Raw genomic sequence first — 12,754 nt, 5'->3', positions numbered from 1 at the left:
ATGCTTACACATTCACTGACTCGGCTTTCCTCCTGTGGTTGGCATCATTGCGTGTGTTTTGTGAGATGGAGGAGGACTTTGTGGATTGGTGTTGGTCATGTGGGTTAGTGTTGGACTTGTGGGCTTGGGCAGCACTGGTTGGGGATGTTTTCTTGATGTGCACTTAACCTTTATGTAAAACTTTCTCTTATACATGAGTTCCTGTGGATTTGTTTCTCTAAAGGACCCAGACTAATACACAGGGCAAAGCCCTTTGTCCCTGCAGGCAATTATTGAGAGAAGCTAAAAGGCGGAAGGCAAGCTAAGGGCAAGACAAAGGCCAAGGGGAAGAGGAATTAACAACTGCTTCGCTGCGCTAATAACTGTTTAAGTGTAGAAAAAGATACTGAAAGGATGTTTTATTATTTCATACAGTTAATACTTAAAGAAGAACAATGAAAGAGGTACAAGAAACTAGATTATAAGGAAGAATTTTAAATATTAATGAAAAAATACTAAATAATAACTGACCAAAAACCAAATGGAAGTTATTTAAAATATTTCCATATTGCTTCTTGATTGGCATCCTCATTTACAATATCCTTTACTTTTATCAGAGATCATCCGGGGTGTGATTTATCTTTAGCCATCTTTTCAGCATAAGAGTGCAATCCCAGTCCTTTAGGGGTAGGCCAATTAGACAGGAGTCATGGTGTTTGATATATTAGAAAGAGGCAACTTCTTTTCTCTGAACATATTATGTTCACCTTTGAAAAACCCCTTTCTGCTTCTGCTGCACTTACAGCAATTGTTCTGACATGATTTTTAGCTCTTTGAACATTTTCAGGAATTGCATAATCCACTCATAATATCTCGTGGGAATTTGAGGGGTAAAGCAAAGGTGAACCAGGTGACAGTGTGTCAGTGACCCTCTGCTTGTTTGGCATGTTATCTCCTCACATTCTATGTTTGTGTACCCAAGCAACGAATACAAGGGAACAGAGATGTATTCATCAAAAGCGTTAACAAGTTTTATGAAAGGAATAAATAGATATGACATACATAATTCTATTTTTTTAAAACATATGGATGGAATGAACATTACTACTGGCGCTTAGAATACACTGCTGCCCAGCTGACTGTTAAAGAATAGTAAGGTATATAATCTGTGATTTCCAGTTGGTGGCTGCCCAGCCACCCATCTTAGAGAGAACCCTGATTACAAGTGCCATTTTAACCACTGGTTCACTGAACACAACAACAAAATTCGGTGTTGGTTCTGCTGAAACGATGCCAACTGGCTGAATCCCGCTCTGCCCTGGTTACAGGGTCAGCAGTTCATGATGATCTGGCAGCTTTTCGGCAGTTCTTTGAGATTTCCCCCCATGAAATAGTCACAACGCCCGCCCCACAAGGGACCCTCTCACTGCCTGCAATAGTGGCCGTGCGCTAGAACTACCTGGAGAGCTTTGAATGATAGCCACGCCCAAACTGAATCCTGAATCAGTTCAACCAGAGTCTCTCAGAGTAGGGCCAGGCATAGGTAGTTTGATGAACTGTACTTATCAGACTCTTGTACACATAAGCACCTGTGTACCTTGCTGCGTTGCAGATCCTCATCCGATAGGTCTGAGGTGAAGGCCTGCCATCCTGTGTTTAGAACAAGCTCTCAGCGGATGCCTGTGCTGTTGGGCCCCAAAGCACACGTTAAAAGAGGAGGAGCTACAAGAAATTCCAGCTTTGGGGGTCGGGGGGAGGCATGGCATGTGGTTTCCCATCATCTACTTCTGAGGTTCTCAGAGTGTGACCCCTGGACCACCAGCATCGGCATTGCCTGAGAACCTGTTAAAAAGCACATTCTTATTGAATTTGAATCAGAAACCCCGGGGTGGACACTAGCAATCTGTGGTTTAATAATCACGCCAGTTGCTATTAATTAAAGTATCTGTGAAGTTTGATTAAGGCACCAATATGCTTAAGTTTCCTAAACACCCACTACGTCTAGGTGTGCATTCTTTCTTCCAAGGCTCTCCCTATTCAGCCCTCTTCTGTGATCTCCTCTGTCAAGTTGTGTTCTGCAGTTGATGTCAGGTGCCGTTGAGTGGATTTGAACTCTTAGCACAACTCTGTGCACAACGCTCCTGCACCATCCTCACAATTTTTGTCTGGTTTGAATCCATTGTGACTGCCACGGGTCAATCTATTTCCTTGATGGCTTTCTTCTTTTTTGTTGACCCTCTAGCGGGTATGCTATCATCTTTCTCTAGGGACTAAGTTCTCCTGATAACATGTCCAAACGATATGAGGTGAAGTCTCATTATCTTTGTGTTTAAGAAGCATTCTGGCTTCTTCCAAGCACTTCTTCCAAGACTGATTGTTCCATTCTCCTGAAGTTCCACGGTACACACGCAGTATCCTCCACTCATGCATCCCTTCCTCTGCAGTCTTCCTGACTCGTCTTTCACAGGCACACGAGGCCGTAGAAAATACCATGGCTTGAGTCAGAAGCACCTTCATCCTCAAAGTGACAGCTTTGCTTTTTAACGTTTTAAAGTGGCCTCATGCAGGAGTCTCCCCCAATGTGTTGTTTATAGTCCTTTGTAGCAATTGCTGGTTTCTAGGATGTAAATATCTCCACCATTGCTGATTTCAAGCGATCTCTATAAAGGCACTGAAAGTAGAATTGAGAAGTGGAAGACATGAGTCAGCATTGACTGGACGGCAGTGAGATAATAAATATACGAGTCATATTTTATGTCAAGATTTGGGCACATGCAAATATTAGCATTAACTCTGAGGGTGTGCATTAGAAAGTTTGGGAATTAGAAACACAGCTTTTGATTCGGTTAAAAGTAAGCGAAGAGGTAGAAGCCTCGATGTGGAGGGGAAGCTGTGGACTCGTGCCAATGCTACTGACCCTGTCTCACCAAAGCTTTCCTCCAGAGTATTCAAAAACAAAACAAAACAAAACAAACAAAAACACCTCACTGCCATCAAGTGGATACAGACGCACAGAAACCCTACAGGACCGAGTGGAACTGCCCATGTCAGTTGCTGAGACTGTAACTCTTTATGAGAATAGAAAGCCTCATCTTTCTCCTGCCGAGTCGCTGGTGGTTTCAAACTGCTGACCTTGAGGGGAGGGCCTTGATTTTGATTGTTAGCTCCAAAGATCAATTCTATCTCTAGATGTTAAATTCCAGTTTATGACTCTAAATGTTCTGAAAACATGAAGGAAACATTTTAGAAATGTTATCTCCCTCGCCCCTTAAAAAAATATTTATGAAGCAACAAAAAAGAAGAAATGCTGCATGCTATCATAACCTCTCAATGCAGGAATACAGTTAAGAGAAAAGGTGATGGTTGGAGGTCAAGTGAAGGTCGGTCACAATGGGTAAAGCACACACATTTCTTCATTAGCCTTTCATGCTTCTTAATTCAGGACTTCTTATGTGCTTCTTTTATTATGTTGGAATTAGACATGGGAAAAAAATGTCATTGAGTGTTTTAAAAAAAAAAAGACACGTTGGGGGGGGATGTGATAAAGAGTTCAGGCCCTAATATGTCCCAAAGCATCAAGGACTTGACTTGCCATCTCGTCCTCCCTCTTGATGAATTGCCTGATGCTTTCCGGACGCCGCAGCCCTTTCTTTGATGGTAGCAGCTTGGGCTGTGCAGAGGCCATAGGAACGTGGCTGCAAAGTAAAGACTGCAGAATTCAGGTCTTGCAATACAGGCATTCGCTAGCTCTTGATGTACGATTGATTCCTCTTTAATCAGCGGTGCTTCTGTTACGATTTGTTTCCCTCATTGTTTGTTGGAACTTCAGGACCAGGATTCAGTTATACTTTTCTCCACTGCTAGAGCATGTTAAAACTGAACTGAAACGTCAGGGCTCTGGTTTCTAGGACTAAACAAACGCCTCTTATGAATGGAATCTTGCATCTGTTTCCATTGATCATTGATTCTGCAGTGCTAGAATCTGTCAACACATCATATTGTGTTATTTCAAAACACAAACAAACAACTGTGCTAATAAAGGAGACCATTTTCAACAGACTCCTCCCACCCAAAAGGCTTTGAACTACTTTTCCTAAGTGGAAGGTGGGAGTTACAGGGTAACTATTCCTTTTGCAATTTAAACACATAAATTAGGATAATTGTTTTAGAAAATAGAGAAGATGGGCTGATAAGTTGGAAATCTAATTAAGGAGCTTTTTTTTTTTCCCTCCTCAAGGTTTTATTCCACCACAGATAATTTTCCCTTTACTCGCCAACAATGACACAGAACCGAGCTCCTTCCAGGTAACTTGTTTCATCTCTTACTGGGGATTTCGATACTGTATAAAGGAAAATAATAAAAGATCACCTTGAACTTAAAGAAAAGACTCAATTCTGTTGGAGAACAAAACCAGTAAATCAGAACAGGCATCAGGGAGGAAAGGAAGACAGCCATGAAGCCTTTTATCCATCAAACCCCAAGTTAATTGCCTGATTCACAAAAATCAGTTCAAGGCTCCTATTGTTCCCTCACTGGTACCATCATTCTCCCAATCTCAAATTCTGGAGGGCTTTTCTTTCTTCCGCTCCCTCACGTTCCACATCCAGACAATTTTGAAAGTCCCCGCCAACAGTTGTTGGTAATGAATGCATCTAGAAGATAAACCCTTCTTCTTCCTTCTCAACAGCCTGCCTTTCAGCTTGAGAATGCACCATCATCACCTGGAGGGCCTCCTAAAAACGTGTAATTCAAGGACCGTCCTCCCAAGATTCTAATTCAGAATGTCCTAGTGGGGCCCAGGAATCTGCATTGCTAACCCAGCAACCACATGATTCTAAGAGCCAGGAAGATTTCTCTGGGAGGTCTGATAGGAGAGACCCTAGGAACCAGGGTAAGAGGAAGGAAACACACACCAGGTAGGGATGAGAGCAGGCCTGAGGGAGGTAGAGGATAAGGGGAGAAGGCTCAAAGGCTTGGGGAGGGGGGAGACAAGGCAGAAAGGGAGTGTTAAGGAAAGGACTAGAATACAAAGAGAGGGCGTGTCAGGCCAGAGAGAGTAGGAGGAGTTGCGCCAGAAAGGATGAAGATGAGAGGTAAAGGGGGGGAGGAGAAGGGTACAAAGGAGAGAGGCCATATTAATAAGTTGGCTTTGGACAGGTGCTCTCTGAGAAGCCCATGAGCCTCCAACCCACATTGTCATGTCTTGGAAGCAGGAATCAAGAGGCAACAACTGAAGATAGCAATCTGGGCTGGCTTTGATCTTGATCTCTCCTGGAAAGAGTATCTCAACTGAGATAAGAAGACAGTGGAGAGGAACTCCACTTGTGAAGTAAAGGATGGATGGGGGACATGAACCAGTCAAAGAGTCACGAGGAAGTAAGGCAAGTGCTCACACCAAGAGAAAAGAGGCTTTTTGTTTGTTTGTTTTCAGAAAGGAGCAAACCATTGACTGTATGACTCTGGCACTTCTTGTACCCTAAGAGCCAAGTTGACACAATTTGCTGAACTGACGGGAAATGCTTCCCAGACCAGGGGAGGTAGAGACTGGGGGGTGGCTGTTGAATATAGAATTAGAGAGTCCCTGTGGGCAATAGTTAAGGTTTTGTGTCAACTCACCTGGGCCAAGATTCTTGGTGGTTTGGCAGTCAAGACAAAGTAATCCCTCATGATGAGATCTAATGTAATTATTTCTATGATGAGATCTGCTGGGAGCAACCAATCAATTGAAAAAAAGTTTTGTTTGATGTGTGGCTTGTTTCCAATATATGTGGAGGCTTTTTGCTGGGTCTGGATCCTGCAGCTGGCTTGTCATCTGACCTCTGGGTCTTTGGACTTGAGCCAGCAGCCTCCCTTATTGCCTGCTGATCCTGGGAGTAGTGATCAGCTTGTCTTAGTACCTGCTGACCTTGGATTCCTTCACCTCTGCAGCCAGAAACCTGCTGTCTGACCTGCTGATCTGATCTGTGTTTGAGTCTCTGCAGGGGTGAGTCAGGAGAAGCCTCCAGCCAGACGTCTGACTCACGTGCTTGGAACTTGCCTGCCTCTACAACTGTGTGGGCCACTTCCTTGATGTAAGCATCTCCAGTGCACTAGGTAAAAATTTGCTATACAAGACCTCTTGTGTTGAAAAGGAAGGATGTTACTTTGAATACTATGGTATAGCTGACTGAAGCCATGGTATTTTCAAACACCTCCTACGCTTGTGAAAGTTGGACATTGATTAAGGAAGACTGAAGAAAACTGGATGCATTTGAACTATGGTGCTGGCAAAGAATATTGAAATATTGAAAGTACCACGGGCTGGGAGCTATGCTGATGCATCCAGAGCCCTGGAGCAGGAGGAGCCACCTGGAGACTCATGCCAGTGCTGAGATGCTTCCTCCACCACTGGACCCACAAGACTTTTCACCCATTGGCCTGTGATCTTTCTGCATTTGGTGTCATTGCATGTGTTGTGTGAGTCTGAAGAGGAATTTATAGAATGGTATCGGACATATGGGCTAATACTGGACTTAGGGACTTGAACTGGACTTGGCTGGGATGTTTTCTTAATATATAATTGCTCTTTGATATAAAGTTCTCACTTACACATCTATGAGTGTCTCTGGATTTGTTTCTCTAGTCTACCCAGAAAGGCTCCTTAGAGGCAAGGATGGTGAGACTTTGTCTTATGCACTTTGGATGTGTTGTCAGGAGAGACCAGTCCCTGGAGAAGGACATCATGCTTTTGAAAGTGGAGGGGCAGCGAAAAAGAGGACGATTCTCAATGAGATGGATCGGCACAGTGGCTGCAAAAACGGGCTGAAACGTCAGCACACTTGTGAGTCTGGCAGTGTTCTTTTGTACATAGGGACACCAGGATTTGGAACTGGCTCCAGTGCACCTAACAACAACAACAACAACAACAACTGTGTGCATACATAAGTTTCCCTGGTTTTGCTTCTCTAGAGACCACCGTGTGATCTTAAAAGTCCCTCGGGGTGCACCTGGTTTGTACATCACTACTAATGAAAAACCCCACCCAGAGGCACTTGTACAGAATGGCTGGCTGATCTGCTTCTGTAAAGATTACAGCCCAGAAAACCGTGTGGAGCAGTTCTACTCTGTAACACAGGAGTCCCTGGGAGTGGGAGCTGACGTCCCACTCAGTGTTGGATGTAGCTGTTTGGGGTGTATGTGACCTTGGCAAGGGTGTCTGTGGTGGTGGTGGTGTGTGTGTGTGTGTGTGTGTGGGGGGGGATTATAGATGGTTGAAGGGGAACCAAGTGTTGAGGATGTATAGACAGCAAGGGTAGATGCTCTGAGGAACCATCATGGAACAAATAAGGGGGAGAGTTTGCATGGAAGTTGGCAAGGGAGTAAAGAAGTAAGTGAACAGGTGACTGCCTTCTGAGCTAACGAGAGAGCTTCCTGTGCAGTCTCCCATCTCTGGACACCTTTGGCTTGTCTAAGATGCAACCTTCACTCCCTCTTTTGAAATCCTGCATCCCCCAGGAACACTGACTTTTAGGTAGCAAAGGTTTTTGAAGACGATGGTTTCTCCCAAGCATTTGCTGAGCCCTGGTGGTGTAGTGGTTACACCTTGGGCTGTGCACACTCCACATGGTTGGCAGTTCGAAACCACCAGCAGCTCCAAGGGTGAAAGACAGGGCTTTCTAAGCCTACAGGGGGTCACTATGAGTCAGCATCGACTCAATGGCAGTGAGTTGGTTCTTTTTTTCGAAACCAAGGGATGCATGACGTCTACCCTGGCCTGGAGTTCCATGGTGGTTCAAAGAACTGGTTAATGTGCTTGTCCGCTAACCAAAAGGTTAGAAGTTCAAGTCCCCCCAAGAGACATCTCAGTGCTCTAAATTAGAAAGGTCTGGTGATAAAAGTTTGAAAACAACAGCCATGGAAGACACAGTGGCACACAGTTCTACTCTGACTCACAAGGAGTCATCAGGAATTGCAGGCAACTGATTAATCTTGCCTGAGCATGGCAGGTGTTACTTGAGGTGCTTTGTCTGAACTCTGAGTGTTTTATAATAGTAATCAGTTGGGAAACTGGCCCTACACTGTCCCTGAAGCTGGTAAGTGGTCGGCTTGGGATTCCAGCCTAGTTATGACTCAAGGCTCTGCCCCCTCCACCCAGGCTACCCTTGCTCCTACTGTAAAAATTCCTAAACGACATGATTGCCTTGCCCCCAAAGTTCCTTGACCATGTTTGCATTCCAGACAGTTCTTTCTAATTGAGGGGTAGTTTCTTCAGGCGCGAAAGGCAATGTCCTTGCAACTCTGCCCTCAGTCCCTCCCTGCCCCCTCCCCGCTTCCGCAAACCACACAGAGATCCAGCCAAGAGGAGCTGCCTGTTGCGCACCTCCGGGAACCGCAGTTCTGCCCTGCTCTGTGCTGTTCTGCCGCCTCTGCCTCCAGGATGCAGAAGCACGCCCAAGGCAGCTTCGTGTGAGGTCAGCCGCTCAGACGGGTCCCTTCCAGTTTAGAGAGGAATCGCATCGACTTAGCACCCCGGTGGAAATGCGAGGCACTGTGGTAGGTGCCCGGTGGAGGATAGCGCATGGAATCGACCTCCTGCTGTGAACTAGATGCTATCTCCGCCCACAGAAGGGGTAACTGCTTCAGAGAGGGCAAGTCACCAACCCGAGGGGCCCAGAGCTAAGTTGCAATCCAGATTGACCTGCCTCTTTAGCCCAGCTGTTATGCCACCTCCTACTGCCAGGGCGAAATCACAGCCCCAGAATCGCCGCTCTCTGAGCTGGGCTGCGCCAGGAAGGATTCAGACCGGAAGAACTAAGAACACCGATTGGTTATGATAAGCTGTCACTTCTGTATGTTTAGGTGAGAATTTGATTTAAATGATGCCTCTATTAAACTCCACATTCCTGTGGTAAGACGCCCACTTAGCCAGCATGTCTGTCTGTGCCTCTCCTTATTGGTGTCAAAACAATGAATGATGCTCAGAAAAGTATCTTTTTTATTAAATCCTAATTGTTATTTGATGCATCAAGTTAACGTTTTCACCACCATCTTAATCAAGAATTCGCTTCTTTCACATGTAAATAAGCAACATGTCGATGTTCACAACTAATTCGTTCTTGTTTCTCAAGGTTGTTTGACATTTCCCAGTGATTGGAAATTTCAGATCTTTCGCAAGTGTGTACATTTCTATATAAATGAAGAAGCTATAGCTGAGTCGGTTCGTGTAAAAGCTGCCGTTTCTGGCAGAAACAGGGGGCTGAACATGGGGCCAAAGTACTTGAAGACAACACCCAGGAATATGAGGGGCCATGAATCAAGGCAGTGACAGAAGAAGAGGACTCGCCGCCCTTCTTGGAATTGCTGCGAAGTCAATTTCTCAGTCTTGAAGAGCAGCCAGCAAGTTGGCAACAAGAGGGACTGCTACCTGCAAGTCATGCTGGGAGATACCAGGACCAACCGTGTTCTCCCAAACTCCTAAAAGAAGAGCTTGACCCTGTGAGATTTTGTTGGCTTTGAGAGAGCCTTCCTTTCTCCTTGAGGAAAGGTGGAAGAGCTTTCTCTAAATCACGTTATGAAGACCTCAAAGAATTGCGAGTACAGGCTGCAGGCTCCAGGCAGGTGGGGAGATTGGCTTCTTGTCTTCCTGGTGGCTGGGGTGCACAAGTTACTGTGGGGGCTTAAAAGCAGAGGCGGTAAGAACCTCTGGGAGAGCCTCCCAGGAACCTAAGAGCTAGAACTCTTCCTGCTTTGCCTTTTGGGACTCTCTCAACCTGCTTTTCAAAGTCCTCAAGACCTCCACTCCAGGCCACTTCCCAGGTGACCAGTCCTTCCCTGTTGGAAGATGCTATTTTACACAGCGCTCAGGGCCTACGGTGCGAAGTATGCAGTGTGGTGGCCTTGCCTGCTGTGCCAGTTAGGATGTGCTCAGCAGACATTAATCATCAACCCACCAGCAGTTTAATCCCAAAGGACACTTTCTGTTCGCTTAAGAAGTCTAGAGCTAAGTGGTTCCAGAACTGCAGTAGCAGCTCAGCCATGCCATCTAAGACCCCGGCTCTTTCTGCTTTCACTCACTCTTGATGTGCAGCACCTTGGACTTGTATCCTTTGTTTGACTCTGAGTTGCAACAGGGCTGTTTGCGGCTCCCGAGACCCTATTTCCATGAGTGGCCCAATGTAGAAGGCGAGGGGCAGAGTAAAACACATGATGTGGTCAAGTAGAAAGGGCTCCTCTCAGGAGTTCCTTTTTGTCTTGCTGACTACAATAAAGGAGAATAAGATTGATTTAGACCAACCATTTAGACCAACCCCAGATCAAGGGGTCTAGTTAGTGGGAAATTAGGCAGTGGCCAGAATTCCTCCCCCCCCCCCCTTCAGCTGTTTTGCCAACAAGCTGGAACCTATGGTCCTATCATGTCTTCTTTCCTTCATTCTTGCACTTAACAAGGACAGACTGAGTGATATCCATGTGGCAGGTGCTGGGAAAACAGGTGACTAAGTCTCATTCAGAATACACCCAGAAGTGCTTTCTTTCTCTAGCACAGGCGTCCTCAAACGACATTTATCCGGCCCGCCAGTTGTTTTTGCCCCGTTTGTTTTTTACTTCAAAATAAGATATGTGCAGTGTGCATAGGAATTTGTTCATAGTATTTTTTAAACTATAGTCCGGCCCTCCAACGGGTCTGAGGGACAGTGAACTGGCCCCCTGTTTTAAAAGTTTGTGGACCCCTGCTTAGCACCTCCCCGACCAGCCCCAATTCCGCACTAGCCCCGGCATTTGCCTCTTCAGCTCTCACTCTTGACTAACTGTTATTGATGAATGCCTATGATAAGCCTATGAAAAATTCATTGACTCTTACAATTTTCCTTAGGGAAGTCTCTCTCCCGTGCCCAAGATGACAGTTCTAAAGGTCTCCAATCTCATCCTATAAAATAGTAGTAGGGTCAGATCTAGTCTAGATTCTCTGGGGATTGAGAAGCAGGATTAGCACAAAGCTAGTTCCTGTGGGGTGAAGGTCAGACATACAACTACTCTCCAACTTCTCCACCAGTCCTGACCATCAGCCACCCCCCACATGGCCCGTCGCTTCCCTGCTGGGTTTGATAATCTGTTGCGATGGCCACACACCACTCACAGGTTAGTGCAGGAAGTAACAAGGTATAACTCAGGGTTAGGGTAAGGAAGCAGGGAGGCAAAGTCTAAAGGTTCCCCGCAGTGAAGCGCTCGTCCCTCTCCCTTCTTCAGTGTAGGACTGCCTGCCCCACATCAAGTGGGCCCTACTCTCTGCTGTGCATGCCTTCTCTGCGCTGTGCAGACATCCTCGCGGCCTTAGGGCAGGTCTCCTTCTGGTCTTGTATGCCCGCACTCAGCTCTGCAGGCCTGTCTGCCTTCTGCCCGCGTGAGGACTTTACCAGGGAGGGCGAGTCCTTGCTGTCGTCCCTGTGAAAGCCCTCGACTCACGTCACAGCCCCTTCTGAAGGTGCCTTCTCTGCCCTCTCTCTTGCCCCTCTCACCTTTTGCTTCCCCAAGCCCTCTGTGGAGTTGACTGCTTATAAAAAATGAACTCCTTGGCAACTTCGAGGGATGGCTTTCGCCGAGAGACCACCACTGACCAATCCCTTTGGTGGACCATAGTCGCTTCATTTGCATAGTTTCCAGGACACTGACCAGTTCTTGAAAGGTGCATAAAACAGACCGGTCACAGGGAGAGCGGTAGCTGGGAGTCAGACAAAAAGTATCGAACCATCAAGTTGTTTGCAAAGGATCCTGGAAACGTCAGTCAATATGGACAGAAGTAACCCCCCACCCCCTGGAGTGGAAAACCAGGACAAAGGTTAATCCTTGGGGAGTGGGCAGAAATTGACATAAGCTATTTTTATTTGTGAATAAGTCGACATAAAGGAACTCATTTCACCACACATCCGTTTAAACGCCATTGAACTCTTCTCATCAGATATTGTGTGTCCCCTCCCCCTGAGAAAACAGCCTGTGAACGCACCTTCCGGCTTTCCTCCCTCCATAGACATGCTTAGTCGCCACACCTTTCCTTAGCTTCACCAAGAGCTGTTTGATTCCCCCTTCCCCTTCGTGCCTCAGCGCTAATGGGAGTTCCTTTTGGATACTTTAACAGTAATGATCACCGTCACGTTAAGGACCTGGACCTGAGCTGAGCAGCTAGCAAGCTGATGCTCCAAGTTCATTCTCACACACAGTATGAGGAGGATGGTGTGTCCATTTTGTGGACAAGGAAACAAGCTTTAGGTGAAACAGCCTCCCCCCAATTATACCAGGGCATCACTGGCCCTCAAGCCAAGATTTTCCTGGAACTCACAAAGTCCTACTCCTAAGTGCTGAGGGACATCTCCTTGGCTTCATCCAGACTCTGTCACTTGTGTCCTCTCACCCCTGTGCACACATCCTTCCCACATCGAAGTCACCCGATTGGTGCTGTCTTGTCTTTCCTTGTCTGTTTTCTCTATCGGAATGGGAGCCCCCAGAGGGCAGGGAGACCAGTGCTTGTACCTTAGATGGCTGCTGAAGAGTTTGTAAGACCCTGATGGCTCCTCCTTTGAGTTGGATGCAGAATATAGCCTTTGTGAGCTATGTATGGATTTGTATGTTATGCAAATAGACCTTGGTGTCTCCTGAGCCTCTGAGCCTCCTCCTCCAGACCCAGCACCTCATTACCTCAAGGAATTTGCTTATGTCTAAGAAGTATTCATGACCTTGCTCCCTTGACACAGATTAATACCCATCTACTGGCTGGCTCACTCTCATATCTTAAACTGAATGAAG

Source organism: Echinops telfairi, unplaced genomic scaffold (genome assembly GCF_000313985.2).
Source record: "Echinops telfairi isolate 266 unplaced genomic scaffold, ASM31398v2 ScPeMD7_7;HRSCAF=31, whole genome shotgun sequence".
Classification (NCBI taxonomy): Eukaryota; Metazoa; Chordata; class Mammalia; order Afrosoricida; family Tenrecidae; genus Echinops; species Echinops telfairi.
Note: the sequence above shows the minus strand (reverse complement) of the source record.